Source organism: Trichogramma pretiosum, unplaced genomic scaffold, assembly GCF_000599845.2.
Source record: "Trichogramma pretiosum strain Unisexual culture from Peru unplaced genomic scaffold, Tpre_2.0 scaffold50, whole genome shotgun sequence".
In the NCBI taxonomy this organism is placed as follows: Eukaryota; Metazoa; Arthropoda; class Insecta; order Hymenoptera; family Trichogrammatidae; genus Trichogramma; species Trichogramma pretiosum.
Window position 1 is genome coordinate 242663 of NW_019640807.1, and position 15788 is coordinate 258450.

The following is a 15788-nucleotide window of genomic DNA, read 5'->3' on the forward strand; positions in this document are numbered from 1 at the left end:
GCATGGATTTTCCAGCTAAAGCATCACATGACGAATCGAATTAAAGCGACGGCCTGCCGTTATTGCTGCTTTTTCGCCGGAAAAACAGACCTCTGTCGCCGGATCAAGCCGCGCGTACGCGATATAATGTAAACTCCTGCTCGTATCCCAGGCAAAATATTGACACGGTAAGTTTCGTTTCGCAGTCAGCGGCCTGGAAAATCTCTTCATCGAGTGTGTGATAATCGTTTGGAAGCTTGCAACCTGCCTCTATTACAATCTACTGCGATCGCTGCCGCCGAAATTCTCAAAAGTTATTCCAACAGAATCGAGTGATTCATAATTTGTTTTTTAATTTTACGCATTTGGAGAATAAATTGCATTTATATGAAAGGCAGGGTGAAGTTCATAATTACAGCTAGTCTGTGAAAATTTCTGTCGAAGAACTGCAGAGCAAGCGAGAAAGAATCGTGCCCCACAAGATGACACAGCTGCGACGCAACAGGGTTACGGCAAAATACTTTTCCGCTACTTTTCCGCAGCACAGTCCATAAAGAAGCTTCGGAAAAGGAGCCCAGCTTTGGCCCCACCCTTACCCGTATATAGCGGCGTAGCTGCTCTCGGTATAATACTCGGAATGAAACATTGCCTCCTTATGCATGCTTTAGGTACAATGTGTGCGTAACTAAGTATGCATGTGCGAATAGAAGTTGCACGCACACATACTCGTCAGACGTATACACAAATATACACGCATCTGAAAAAAGCTCTCGCAGCGTAGCAGGTAAGAAGGCGCGTGTAGGGGAGGCAGTAGTCGCACAGTCTGTCTCTTTCTCTTTCTGCGTTGGATACGCTATATAGAGAAAGAGGAGAAACAACGCGCGCACGACTACACGACGATGACGAACGAAGAGGAATAGAAGGGAGGGTGAGAGAGGATGGCTGTGTGTGTATATATGTGCTTGCCGTAGACACGTACAAATACATACACAACACACATACACTTACACACATACTCATTGAGCAAGGCGCGCGAGTGAGTAAGCGAGTCGGGGAGGAAAAAATCGTGGTGCGGGTAGCCGCCTAATATGCAACAGGAGGAAAAAGAATTGGCGATCAATAGTTAGTAGCTGGCGAGTTGAACGCGTCCTTTCATCCATCCGCGCAAGCTCGCGCCGCCGTAGCCGCCGCCGCCGCCACCACCGACACCGCCACTGCCTCCCTCGTCCCTTCGCCTTTGCTCGGCTCGCCAAGCTACGCATACGCGCCAAGGCAAGGCTGCCGCTTCTGTCTCGACCATAGTCGGCTCGAGGCTATCTTTTCGTTCCTCCGGACTGCCTTTTGGCCAAAGCCGTACACAGACCGCTCCGAAGCTTTTTTTCGCAACGCGCAGCAACTGTAAGCTCGACTTACACTAGCTGTGTGCGCACGCGGAGCCTCTTACACTCTCCTGATTCCCGGTTTTGGTTGAACGCGCGCGATGATTCAGCACTCGGCTGGCTCGCACAAAACTGTTGCTGCTGCTAATGCAGGCCAGATTCTCTCAAAGGAGCCTGATCTCGAGCTGCTGCTGCTGCAGCATGTCCTCTCGCTACTTATCGCAATTGGCTCTGTAGATTCCGAATCAGATTCTAATACAGCTTCTTGATGGATTCATAGCCTACTTTACCTAATCCTGACTCCCGCCTCCAATAATTTTTAACTATATACCCAAACTTCCTTTGACCTTTTTAGAATAACGTTCAAATACTGTTTCAGTCAAAAAATTACATTAAGGTGAATATTCATTTCCTTCGTTGTGCTCGTTTAAAATTGAATCGATCCGCTAATTAACGAACGCGTAGCACATCATATGAGCTTTGTGCGAGCGTACATGCAGATGTTTGTTCGTACTCGCGCTCGTATCTAGACAAGATATAATCGCCACAATTACTATATACGTATGATAAAGCCTTTAGAGAAATAGAAATATCTCCAGGCTCTGGAATGGCTTACTTCATTCGAACATTATACTCAGCGCTGCAGCAGGTTAGGTTGAGGGGGAACGGAGAACAGCTGGGTAATAAGCAACTCATCGGTTAACCAGACGTTAATTTTGAATTTGAGCTTCTACTCCCTTGATTCTCTTCCTCTCGACTCGCAAGCTCGCTTTTAGTAGTACTACTATTACTTCTGGTACTGCTGGCACTACTCCAATACTGCGCACAGTTCGAGCACTATGAAAATAAGTGCGTGAGTACATGTGTATACATAAACACGCGCGCGGCTACGTGTGTATACTCGTGCGCACCTACATGATATAAGTCGGCGTTACTTGAACGTGCTAACGCGAAAGAGAGAGAGAGAGAGAGAGAGAGAGAGAGAGAGAGAGAGAGAAGCGCAACGAGATAACGAGCGAATTCCAACTAACGCCATAGGTATTTAAGCGGGGCGAAAGACTGAGAGAGAAAGAGGGAGGGAGAGAGAGAGAGAGAGAGTCGAGTGAAACGAGAGTTGAAACTAATTTGATGTATGTTTGATGATTAATGAAAGCAGTCGACTCGCATCACACCCGTTTGCGTACATGTATACACTCATATGAGCGCCAGTAGTTTCTACAGCCACCGCCAAGCAGAATATAATATGTTTTGCCAGACTAGCAAATTGTTATACGAATCGAGTCTTATTTTATATCGTTTAAGCTCGGGCACTTTTTTGGTCTGACGTACGGCTTGTCCATTTCATTGATTTGACTTTCGCACTAATAAAAAAGCAAAACCAGTGCAAAATTGAACAAATGGCTTTAACGATCGACGACCAAAGCAACTGCGTGGAATGTTATTACACGTGAATTTTTTTTAACAAAAGACCACCGGTCTGCATACGGGCGAATACTTATAGTAGTTGATTAAATATTTACAAGAATGAGACAAATGACTACATGCGTTTTTTATACCGTTCGCTTTTTATCAGGCTTATCGTGTGTGGGAGATAGATGTGTATATAAAAATATGCCATGTAAAAGCTGCCTGGCACGCTATACCCAGTTCGTTTGGCTCGTTGCATTATAAAGGTACAAAAATACATACTGGCAGAAAGTAAGAGAGAGATGGTATGGATGTATGCAATAACCCTAATTTCCTACACATCGATTTCCTGCGACGAAAAATCAATACTGCTCTGCTTACACGCATACATAGAGCATCGTCGTCAGCAGAGATATTAGATTATTAGTTGTCCTACATTTTAGCTCCTCTAAACCAAACTTCCTCTGGAGCTTTGGAATTATGAACGTCTCTTTTGCAAAGTGACGCCACCTCTCGCTAATGAGCTGAAAAGTCTATTTGACCAAATAGGTCGGAACTATTTAATCTCGTCGATTTTTTGGAGCGAATTTATTCCTATAATATTATTTTTCACTGAATTGCCGAATAAGTAGGTTATAATGATTAATTTGAAATTTAGCGACAGGTCAAGCTTGTGTTGTAATTTTCATGAGCGCATAAGGGTGTAAACAATTTGAAATTCGATTTATTGTACACTTTGATCGATTACCAATAATTACATTTATGGTTATTGAATATTTAATAATGATTGGAAAAATTTAGACAATTGGATTTTTTTTCAGACGTTCATAAAAAATTGTATTGTATTTGAGAATAAAATAATGCAATAATTTGAAATGAGTTCACTATCTGCCACCAACAGTACGTTATTAAAAACATAAAAGTCGGCTTTAAACATTTTTAGGCGATAAAACAATGCTGGAACTGTGACGAAAATTTTAGACTGACTATAAAATGGTCTAGAATCCACTGACATTCGCTTTAGGTACCGGAAAGCGCCAATATCTAAGGCTGGGTTGTTTTCGAATGTTTATTTTTATCTACTTGACTAAAAAAAAAAAAAAAAGAAAAAAGAAAGAAAAAAAAATACATTGAGTCTAGGTAAATATTGTATGGTAGGAAGCTCTAGAGCGATATCTTCGCTATAGGTCTTCAGACTAAGAGTACGTGTACGTGCACGATAATAGAAGGAGGGCCAAAATCGATTCCGTCGTCGACGACGACTACCACTGCTACTGCTACGAGGCTGCCAATTTCCTTTTAGTACTATCTGCTGCACGCCCAGTGCCATGCGATATAATGCATCGACCAACTGTTGGTTAGGGCGTCTATTTGAAGCAATACATATACATACACGTACGCGCACACACAAATATTCACACACACACACACACACACATTTACATGTACATTTATATGTATAGTATATAGAGGTACCTATATGCTGCCGCTGCTTACATTGCAATTTCATTGTAGTATAACTTTGTATCACTAAGCAAGTGTGTAAGTGTGGGTGTCCTCCCGGGCAATCGTTTATCTGTGTGCGTGTGTGTCTGTGAATATGTGTAGTACATTGGGGCTTAATGTTTTATTAAGCATTTCGTGACGCGCGCGAAAACAGCGAATCTATATGGTATACACCCTTTCGCCGTGTACAAATGTTGTTTTTTTCACCCACGCTCGCAGATGGGTATGGACAGCTTCGTGAGCGCGTAGTTGACTTTTTGTTTTTTTATCTGATTCACAGAGTGCTTTGCCGAGAGTTGATTGAGTTCAGCGAGAATTATATATTACATTGTGTGTATGTGTGCGTGTGCGCGCGCGTCTGTACTTTTTGCCTCTCCATCTATTCACGAATATTTTGTTTTTTTTTACTGCCTATATACACTACTAGCTGCTGCTCTCGCTGTCCTGCGACGTATAGCGCGCGCAACTGAGCACGAAAAGGAGACGTAGCGCGCGCTTAAATGTATTTCATCTGCACGAATAAATTGACTAATTAGCTCGATAAATCGATCATTTCTGTTACGAACGTCGGAGGCTCATTTGTGATTCACAAAATCTGTAAGTGACGTCGAAAAAGCTCAGCTTATCAAAGAGAGAGAGAGAGAGAGAAAGAGAGAGATCGAAACTGACAAGACTCGTCGCTCGCACATAATCAAGTTATTTTGGGAGTAAGAAGTGTGTGCGTGCAGTTGAAATTAATGGGATGATGGAACGAGGGGCTTGCTAGAACGGAAATGCTTTCAAAATTCGTCTACTCGTGTAATTGCATACTTTATCTTGTCTATACGTTCCCTCTCTTCACCACCGCTCTCTTTCCCAAACACACACATACACACACATACGCGCGCGCGCCCAGGCGTTTCGTATTTTATAAGTGAACATTTATGATGTCATTGGAACGATTGCAAACTCACTAATACCTTCACGTATAGCACTTAGACGGCACAAGGTTTACATTAGTTCAAACGCACCTATTTTTTCAAAAGCTCGATTAATCTTCTGGGCTTCAGGAAAATATTATTTTATGCAGCGATCAATTCAGTCATGGTCGCCACTGCCAAGCGTTTTCATTTAATTTTCTGCGATAACGCGTGTGACTTTGACGATTCTGATGATGAGGTTTTTTAATGCCTCCCACGCATTGCCGAAGAGAAAATTGAATTTTGCTTTCGTTACACATACGTGCAAGTGCATGCACGTGTATGTATGTGTTTTTACTCACGACAGTCCACATGTGTGTAGGTAAAGAATCGATCGGCGGCAATTCAAGCTCGTTTATAATTCATTATAAGGTGAATTTTATGTCGGGCGTATCGGCAGATATCGTATTTTGCAGAAGGCGCCGAGAAACTTTCAAGTGCGATGTTTTTGCCTCGAAAAACCACAATTTGTTTTGTCACTTGTATAATTATTTGGAGCTTTCAACCACATACTATGGAAGTGTAATTTAAAAAGACAGCAGCAATTTACAATCCAAGTTGAACTATAGGTTTCATTAAACAAAACATGTCATTCATTTCTGTTAATCTATACGAAAATATTTCATCAAAAAATGAAAAGTAAAAGCGAGGGTATTCCCCTCGCCTATCATTCAGCTTCTTTTACAATCTACCTTGCATTTGAATTTGGGTTTTATTTCTACAGCAGAAGAGAGCGACTTTTTACTCTTCATTGTGCTTGTTCGGAAAGAGAATCCCTACTTCTGGGCGCGCCAGCGCGGTTGCTTCAGTCATAAGCTCGCCTTCTGCTTGTTTTTTAACACCCAGGCGACGACGTCGTTATTCCCTTCGGAGGAGAGTGCATTTCGTCGTTACTTTGTTTTATACGTGAACTGGCAACCCCTCGTTACCTTCTCCTGCGCGGCCTTTCCCCTGTCGCGGCGCACGGACACAACCCTATCTTCTCCTATTTCTTGTTCTACATACGCGTGAGCGACTACGTAGTCCGGCCACTACAAGTTTTCCTCTACACAAAGCCAGGTGGCCTCTGCTGCGCGTTAAAAGTAAACATCGTGAGCTGTAAAGCTTTTTCGGCGTCGCAGCGGACTCTGACCTGCGCCTTTGCTCGCTTTACGGGTCCGAAGGTGCGCGCGCGCACCAAAAGTACGCTCGAGAGTCTTGCTCTCGTTAGCTGCCCGAGATGCTTCTTTTTCTCGCGACTTTAGTCACGCGTACAGAAGAGCACCGCGTACAAGAGTTTGGGAAATTTTTGCTGTTTGACAAGTTTAATCTTGCGGCACCACCGGGAATTGTGCGAAGCGGACTCATCGAGGGCTTTTGTCCGAGCTTTTTCTCCGTCTCGTTCCCCTCCGCTTCGCGTTCGCTGTCTGTTTGCTAAAGTTCGATTTGATCGCGCTCGCGCAAGCGGGCGAGTTTCGTTGTTCTGTGTTTTTTTTTTCGTTTTAATGTTGCACTCTGCGCCCGAAGGTTTTGTTAGCTATTTCGAGGTTTTCCCATTACAGAGAAAGGGGAATTTTCTTTGTTTTTCTTCTCGTATGACAGGCCTTTGAGCTAATGTAATAAAAGCACACCGTTCAAAAGCGTGAGTTGGTTTTTTAAAACTTTCAAGCTTCAATTATTTGTACATTTTTTCATGAGATAAAAATAAAATTGTTCAAAAATATTGAGACGTGAAGGATATAGGAATAGAATCCAAAATTTTCATTAATGATAAGAAGTTATTGACACGTTATTAGGCAAGTGAAGTGCAGTACTTCATCGATGTGATACAGTATTGATAAAAACAATTGAACGAGTCAATGAACCTGAGTGTGAGTGTTCGCATTTAATTCACTTTGGGATTAAGCGAAAGAGAAACTTCTTCAATTTATCGCAACTTTATCTCCTTCACATTTGTGTTTGTACATGTATGAGTATGCGAGTACATATACAGGATTGCGAAATGTTGCAGCTGAATTCCAGACAAATTTTGAAAGTATAAACATATTCGATAAAGATAAAAATGTCATTGAACTTCTATCGACGATTGCTATTAATAAAATTACATTTCGATGCCGTTGCATTTTATCTCAGATGTGCACAAACAATAAAATTATTGTAAAAAATTTCTACTCGCACTTGACCTACAACTCTTGAAATATAGCTAAACTAGTAGCATTTATACCTCGATGATATTCGAATGCATGTGTGCACGAAACGAAAGAATAAAAATAAAAAAACGACGTTAACAACGAGAATTGGAGAATCATCGAAAAGCGTCAAACATCCAATAGCCTGTAGCGTATTTCGGAATCAAGCGGGTCAAGGCTACATTGATAAAAGTACAGTACAGAACTGCACGCACGAATTCTTCGCAGCAGCAGCAACAGCAGCAGCAACGAAAAATCCGTTGAAATAAAACTCTCGCTCTCGCTGAAACGATGCAGTCAGCATCGGTGGTGGCTTATGTACATACATCCCTCGCAGCCCTGTTATCCGACCCCATCCAATCAAGTCTTTTTCGAATGAAACGGACACGAAAATTTCACACCATTTTATACGGACTAAGAGCTCTCAGGCGAGCAAACTGAAAAACACGTCATAATGGCTGCTATGTGAGTGCGAGCGTGTGTGTGTGTGTATGCGCGCTTATACATTGCAGTGCATCTGAGCGTGCGAGTGCATATCGAATATTCAAAAGATGACAAGGGTGGGCGATGTGCGTGAGCATGTGCACGTTGAAAGCGAAGGTGTCGCCTCGAGGTGTCGCACAGCTTTCGTTCTCTCTCATTTTATACCCACCCAAGGGCAATCGTTACCATAAAGATTTTCGAGAGAATTAAAAGCCCAATATTACTTTATTTGTTTTGTTCGGGCGTTTTTAATCGAGATTACATAAAATTTTGTACTGCAGAAATATACAAAACATCATAAAGTAACGAAAATGCGTCATATTGTTGACGTGTTTGTACATGATCGATTATATCATGTTTATATTAAAGCTGCTTTATTAAAGCTATGTACGGGTTTTTTTTTATAAAAAGTCCTTGGCCGAAGAGATGCGATTAATTTGAACGCAATAAGAGAAGCCACAAGCTCAATCATCAAATTGTATAAATTCATCGTGACGCAAAACGATGAGGGTGGAAAAGGAGGCGAAATATATAGAGAGCAAGAGAGAGAGAGAGAGAGAGAGAGAGAGAGAGAGGATGGAGAGGGTGAGGGCATATTGCACAGACAAAGTAGATCGATACATGGCGAAGGCAATCTACTAAAACACGAACTGACAGTGAGAGAGAATCAGGCAGGCGGAATCTCCTAAAACTAAGTCAGGGAGGCAAAACGGGTTGGTAGAGTATGCAGCACTGAGCTAGTTCATCCGCCTCGCTCTCTTGCTCTCGCAGGCACAGGCGCACACGCACACATGCTCGCTCTTGTGCTGCTCAGTCTCTACCACCACTATCACGACTACTACTAGAGCTACCCCTTCCCACCAGGCTAGAAGCAACAGTTCGCTTTCCTCCTTCGGCCCTCTCTTCCTCTTTTGTCACCTCTGCCACGCCGAGCCAGAGCTAGGTTCACTTGCGCACTCTCTTACGCAGCCTTGCGTGTGTATTTTTTAAGGCGCATTTTCTACGATTTAACATCATTAAAAAATGGCATTCATTTTTTAATATCCTATAATACGCATGCACTTGTAATCATGAAAAAAAATCGCTGAATCGAAACTTTGAAATTGTATAATGGAAAAATATGAAGCAAAGCTCGAAGGAACAAAAGCTGCCCGGAATGTATTTGGCTCGTTTTCGTTCAAAGAGTGTACGCGATCGCAAATAAACTCATTGAAGAAACAGACGAGGGCTTTTTACCGCAGCGTGCGTCTGGCTGGTACTTTTCTGTTTTTCGGGCATGTGCATGAGTATCGAGATAATGCGCGCGCGTCAAGCACGTCAATACTCTTTTGTGGGCGAAAAAGGTTAGTTGGCTTCTGTATCCGACAGTCGGTTGTTTGGAAAACGTCATGTAACGTTGTTGTCTCCCTCTCGCTCTTTCTCCCCAAGTCGACGTTGCCAATCGCGCGCACCCGTCCGTTTGTAGAGGGGTAATCCATTATCTATAGGAAAATCAGTGCCAGTATTTCATTAATTTTCGGATGCTTTTCGAGCCTACGCGTGTGCAGCGCGGACTAATTAAAATTTCGCCGTTTCGCTAATCCATGTACAAAATTTCGACGTTAAACTTGGACACGCGCTGGCTATGCGAGCGAGCGAGCCCGTGCAAGAATATAAATAAATATATACAGCAGCAGGCGGCGGATATACGTAGAGAATCGGTATGTGCGCGCAGGCCCCGAGGCGGAGCCAGGGTGCTGCTTTGTAATAACAACGCGCACACACGCACATATATTGGGATACAGTATAGCACGGCTGCGGCGCATTCCGTTTACGTATCATTGAAAATTTGCCCTCCGGGCCGAAAATAAAGTTTCCCAACGCGGCGGGCAGTAGCTCTCGATCGGCGGCCACCAGCAGGGTCCAGCGCGCTGCGTATTCGATTTAATTTTTAATGCTTATAATTTGCACGCGGATACCTATCCTCTGCTCCTCTCCGGCTTTTGTTTATTCGTACGAGAGACTACAACAGGTTTAATATGAGCTCGAACTGGCACACGTTTTAGGCCGAATCGGGAACGCGTGAGAGCGTGCCATGTTTATTATTTGTACATGATGCAATTTAAACGTTTTGTAGCTCTTCCGCGTGCAGGAACTACGGAGCTATTGTTCTTCTCGGGATGTACGTGGGCGAGCGAGGCGAAGGTGTCTGTGGATTTGTATCATTGAGGCAGAGAACGAGAGGGAGAGAGAGAGAGAGCGAAAGATCGAGTCTTTAATGAATCCGGGGCTTTTCGTGTTTGTAACTGTACCTCGGGGCATTTGGCCAGATCTTTTGCGCCCTCGCGTGCAGCCGGCTATGCACCTTTCATATATGATATTCTCATTGGCCCCCTGCTGGGACTCGCTTGGCTTTGAATAAGCTAATGATAAGTTGTTTTGATTAAACCTATACGCCAGCTATGATTGGCTAAGTTTGTTCGGGTCTCTTATGCGGAACTCTCGAAGCAGCCATTTTCGAGCAGTCGCGTACCTATAGTTGCGGCGCACATGTCCACTGGAGTATTGCTCGAGCCGTAATCCGTAAGTCAATTTATTCACTGCGGTCAAAGTGTATCATTTTCGGCCGGCACCTCCTGTCGTACTTGTATCTCAAAAGTCTTGGCCATTTTTCCAATATGAATTGGCATAATGCAGGCGGGCGTATCGAATTATAATGCATAGTACAGAATGCGATGCTGCTGGTGACGCGTACGCATCAAAGGATCTATCAAATTAAAAACGCAATTATAAAAAAGCGATGTGGTGCCCTCTTCCCCTTGGCTGCATATATAATCAGTATACACGCATGTATGTGAGCTGTGGTTTCGTCGGTTTTCTCTCGCTCCCCTCCAATTATGAATATATATATTTTTTGTCGAGCGGCGCATTTGGCATTGCGAGCGGCAGCAGCAACAGAGAGTACTCAAAAACACCGAAGATAGGAAGGGAAAAAATGCACGCGTACGTGTGCTGCGGTGGTTCCTTCACCAATTTAAAAACTCGGCGCGAGCGACGAAAGCGTGTGCATACATTTTTTTCGCTTGTGGTGCGCGCACAAGTACAAACAGTCACATGCACACACACATGATTATACTTGTGTCTAGAGCATACGGCGTGCACTTTTGTAGCGAGTGTGAGAGTTTGGACGGCTCGCGATTTGAATGTAAGCGCGAGGCGGGCACGCGCGTTTCCGACGTGTGATATAATTTAAATGCAGTTCAAAACATATGTCAGCTCGGTAATACTGCTATAGTTTTTTCTCGCTCTTTTTTCCGCTTAATAAAACTGCTGTTTCGCTTCGTACTCTCGTACGCGATATAATTTACATGCTCTAGTCTAGTAGTCTATGCGCCTGTAGATGTGAATATAAAGATGTTTATTTCCAGCAATACACACTCATTAACTCGATTCTAAATTATTAAACTCCGAATTACTCATGTTCTTGCAATTGGATCTTTCGAAGCTCGAAAAGGTGCTTCGCTGACAAAAAAATATTTAACATCAAAAATTTTGACGGTTGTCGCGTTGCGAGCAATTCTCACGTTCAAATGTTACGCTTTATTCACGATGCTTCGGGTAGAAAAAATTTGAAAACATTACGCGTGTCTATTTTATAACGATGGAATGGAATAGGTAATCAAGTTTGAGGGACATTTTTGCCATATGATATTATTTAAAAACTGAGAGTAGAAAAAAATCATCATGCTGCGGGATTTGAGCCCAGCAAAAAATCATTACAAAATTATACTCTCTCTCACTTGGGCTAAAAGCGAGCCCTTTTTTCCGCGCACAGGCGGCGACGGCTAACGCCTGGGAAGGGAGTTGCTAGGCGCTCGCGCAAAATCCGCTTCGAGTGCAGTGCAGCATGCACAGGCGTATGTGCACGCACTTTTCGGGCGCGTCGCCGTCGTCCCCGCGCGCACGCACGTACGCACACATACGGCAGCGGCGCATATGCAGCTCCGTAAGCGTAGCCCCTTGTGCAACGCGCGCTCGCTGCATCCCCGAAAAAAAAACCCGAGGCGCATGTACATGCGTTATCGATCCGCATGCAGCGCTGCGCTTCTTTTTTTTCTTTTCGCATGTGCAACGAGCACTTCGAGGGTTCAATTATGAAACGCTTGAAAACAACTCGCTCGCGCTCTCGTCCAAGATTCGTATACATGTATGCGTGTGTGTACACTGAAGAGAGAGAGAGAGAGAGAGAGAGAGAAAGAGAGAGATGAGCGAGACTGCGTGCGCCAGCGCGTACATGCATTGTACACTATTTGGAAAACACAGGATATACATATATAATGCGAGCGAGAAACGTGAAATGCATATGCTTGTGTGAAAGTTACTTTTTTTATGGCGCGCGAATATGAGTGCACAAAAAAAAAACGAGACTCCTGCATGCGCAACCAACGTCATTGCATCGACTGATGATTTTTCAGCAGCGATGAATTGTTTGCTTACGCGACGTGTTCCCGAGCATGATCCGAATTTTTCGACATTTATATTGTAAATATTGTAAAATAAATAAACACATTTTCGCTGTGAACGAGAATTATCTTGTCACCGTAGATTATGTTGCCGTTGACATAATTGTAAAAACTGATGACACGACAGCAATCGTGGATTGTACTACCTAAGTTAGACTGTGAAGAATGTGCCGAGTAATTACTCGTATTCGACTGATCAAGTTACGTTAAAAATATTTTTTGAAAATTCGTTGCTCTTCTTGACGAATAAATTTTCAAGATGTATATTTTACGCTTCACGCACAAAGCTTCATCACTTATGGGGAAACATTTTGGAAAATACAAAATTATCTTTTCCATCAAAAAACTTTGCACGAATATTATTTCCTTTGAGAAGAAAGATAGAGAAAGAGAGAGAGAGAGAGAGAGAGAGAAAATAGACGAAGAAGAAAAAATAAAAAAATATGATTGAAAGTCAGTGAAACTTGGCAGCACTGGTTATTAAAATCAACGTCGCGTGTGAATTAAATGAAGCGAAAATGAAAATACAGCATCGCACGTACGATATTAAAAATATTCATGAATTCGAACGAGCAGCCGTGCCGCAAGTACATAGCCTAAAGCTCGAGCATAGTAGCAGTAACAGCAGCAGCGATGGCGGTGGCGGCGGCAGCGACAGCAGCAACGGCTTATACTTACAGAATTAAAAAATTCAAGACCCCGACACAAGCGTATAGGGTGTCGCGCGTCATTAATCGACTCTGATTAAAAAAATTTCGCCGTTGATAGAGAATTGATACTCGTAGACGAGAGAGCGCGTACGAGTGCATATAACACGCGACTGCTGCGGAGGCCGACGCGAAAAAAGAAACCTAAAAAGTCTCTCTTTTCATTTAATACGCGCGCACATGTTATACGAGTGTGGGTATGTGTGTATGTATGGGCGTAAGTGAGGGTGTGTGTGTGCGTGTGTACGAGGGACTAACTCTATCGTCGTCACGTTCTTTCCTTTCCTTTCCTTTGTATTCCATCGCACCTCGTCTCTTTCTCCCGCGCGCTGTACTTTCATTTCACCCACCCTCTTCTTTCTTTTTCTCCTACCCTTGGCTGGAGCTTGGCGATATACATCAGGCTGCGGGCTAACGAAAAAAGAGAAGGAAAAAATTCTTGCAAAGTACTACGACGCCTCGAATTTAATTGGTCGCGCATTTTTATTAAAAGTATCGACAGCGCGCCGGCAACGTCGGCTACGAAGGTGGGAGCCCCTCTCGGAGCTCGTTGTTTACGACTTCGAAAATTAATGTGGCCGAGACGAGCTATCTCGCGGCCCGTTAGGCGCACGTGTGGCGCGCGCACACAAGCAGGAGAAAATTTCCGGGAAAAACCTAAACTCCACCGTGAATATCCGGCCGGTATTTTTTATCCCCGCAGCCTCGAGTTTTTTTTTCTTTTTCTTGCTTTTGCTATCAGCTTTCGCTCTTACGTGAGCATGCGTGGGTGTGTATAATAACTACACAAGGCAAGGGCCTTCTTTTTCTATAGGTAGCGCTGGCTACGCTGCTGCTCTCTTTCTCTCTCAGCTCATAACGAGGGACTTTTTTAAAGCCAACCGCACTAGCAGTAGCTAGTGGCAGCCACCGCCCCATTCTAATTTTGCTCTCGCCGCACTCTACGTGAGTATGTGGCGCGAAAATTATGCGCCCCGAGAAAAAACGTAGGTGGAGTAGAGATTCTTGCTTAACGCGTCGTGTACGCGCTAGTGGTGGCGTTACAGCGAAGCAGCAGAGCCGGCTGCTAGTAGCAATAGAAAAAAAAATCGCGACGCCGGCTTAAAACTCGCGGAATTCAATAATCTCGTTTGCTCGCCGGCAAATTTCTCTTTCTCCATCGCGTTTTTTCTACTTTGTGTGCGCCCGGCTCCCGAGTACGTGCGATGCTACTTCTTTTGTTGGATCGCGCGCTTATTAACAAGCGTCGTCCAGCAGCCGGGCGCTTTTTAATGGAAAGCCAAAGCGCGTAGTTTAGTCCCAGCTCGTCTGTGTAAAAGTGTGCATGCGTGCGTGTGGTCGAGCGACCAAGTGCTAGAGCGAGCTTCGAGGGCTCGCTAGCTGTTGGAGCCTGGCTCGAAATTAATCGTTTTGCCGACTACAAAAGACGCCGTCGTTGAAGCACCTTCGATTTGGAGCATAATGCCTGCTCGCTCGTGCGCAATAGCCCGAGTTTTATCTTACCAAATTTCATTGTGCGTTATGGTTCGAGAACGCTGCAGCGGCTGCAAACATAGCGCCCGGCTATCGGCTCTCTTGTAGCTATATGAATTTAACGAAGGTGACCATGCAGGGCTTACGTTCAACCTTTGCGCATACATTTACACGTGAATCGAGAATATTGTGCACGTAATCCAAATCCCCGATCAGCCTAAATTCACGCTCGCAAGGAAATGCTCGCCCGCGTTTGTAGGCTATAATTACTTTGCCTGCATGTGCAATACATGCACATATATACACATATCGCCTAGGTTATCATAATCGCGTCTAACTGCGTATGACGCGCGCGCGAGAGAGAGAGAGAGACTGTATATGGCTGCGCGTTCTGTGTTCGTCTTTGTGTGTATTTGAGCCCGTACGTATGTTTGTTCAATCAATGAGAGAGCGACAATTGGGACTTGGCTCCAAAATGTCCAGGCGACACAGAGGCAGTTTGCCGAACGGTTACGTAAACTTAATGATGCAGTCGCTGCAGCAGTAGCATCGCCAGCAGCTCGCCGTGACCAAACTACGCACGTGGAAAGGGGGGCACACGATACCGTCACTGAAATGACGCGATGAAACGTGTGCTTGACGAGCCGAACGACATTAAATACACACTCACACGCTTACGTTAGCCCCGCAGAGCTTCTGTACGTCGGCTCCGCTGGGCTCGATGTGTGTGTGTGTGTGTGCAAGTGTCCGCGCGTACAGGTGTGCACTGACCGAGTATTACGAGGATGATGCATTTCGTGCGTGCGAGCACAATGAGCTCCTATCGACGAGACGCGACCCGATAGCTGTTGCGAAAGCGAGCCGACAAAGCCACGAGTAAAAAATGTCACGCCTGGCGACTTGGCGTCCAAATCTACAGCGACTGTACCATTCTTCTTCCTCAAAAATATACACTTTGACTAATTTTTCGTATTTGCGTTTGGCAAACTGCAATTATGCCAATTGAATAGCTACGCTTCAAAGTGCACCGGCTGCGCGCTCCGCTGTCGTGTTTCAACATGACAATAATCTTATTGATGACGTAAAATGCTATCAATTACGTAATTAATTTCAGCGAGGATATATTGAAAATTAAACAGGACCAAAGGTTAATAATTGGCTTGAATTAGTTGCCGTCTACAATATATACGTGTGCTACACATTCGTTATATTATACATGTGTATA

At 44.1% G+C, this 15788-nt stretch overlaps 1 protein-coding gene across 4 annotated transcripts in view; it reads right to left on the reverse strand.

Moving 5' to 3' along the window:
* Positions 1-15788, reverse strand: part of LOC106655043 (mushroom body large-type Kenyon cell-specific protein 1) — a 67161-nt gene that overhangs the window by 38613 nt on the left and 12760 nt on the right. The gene's annotated exons all lie outside the window — the stretch shown is intronic.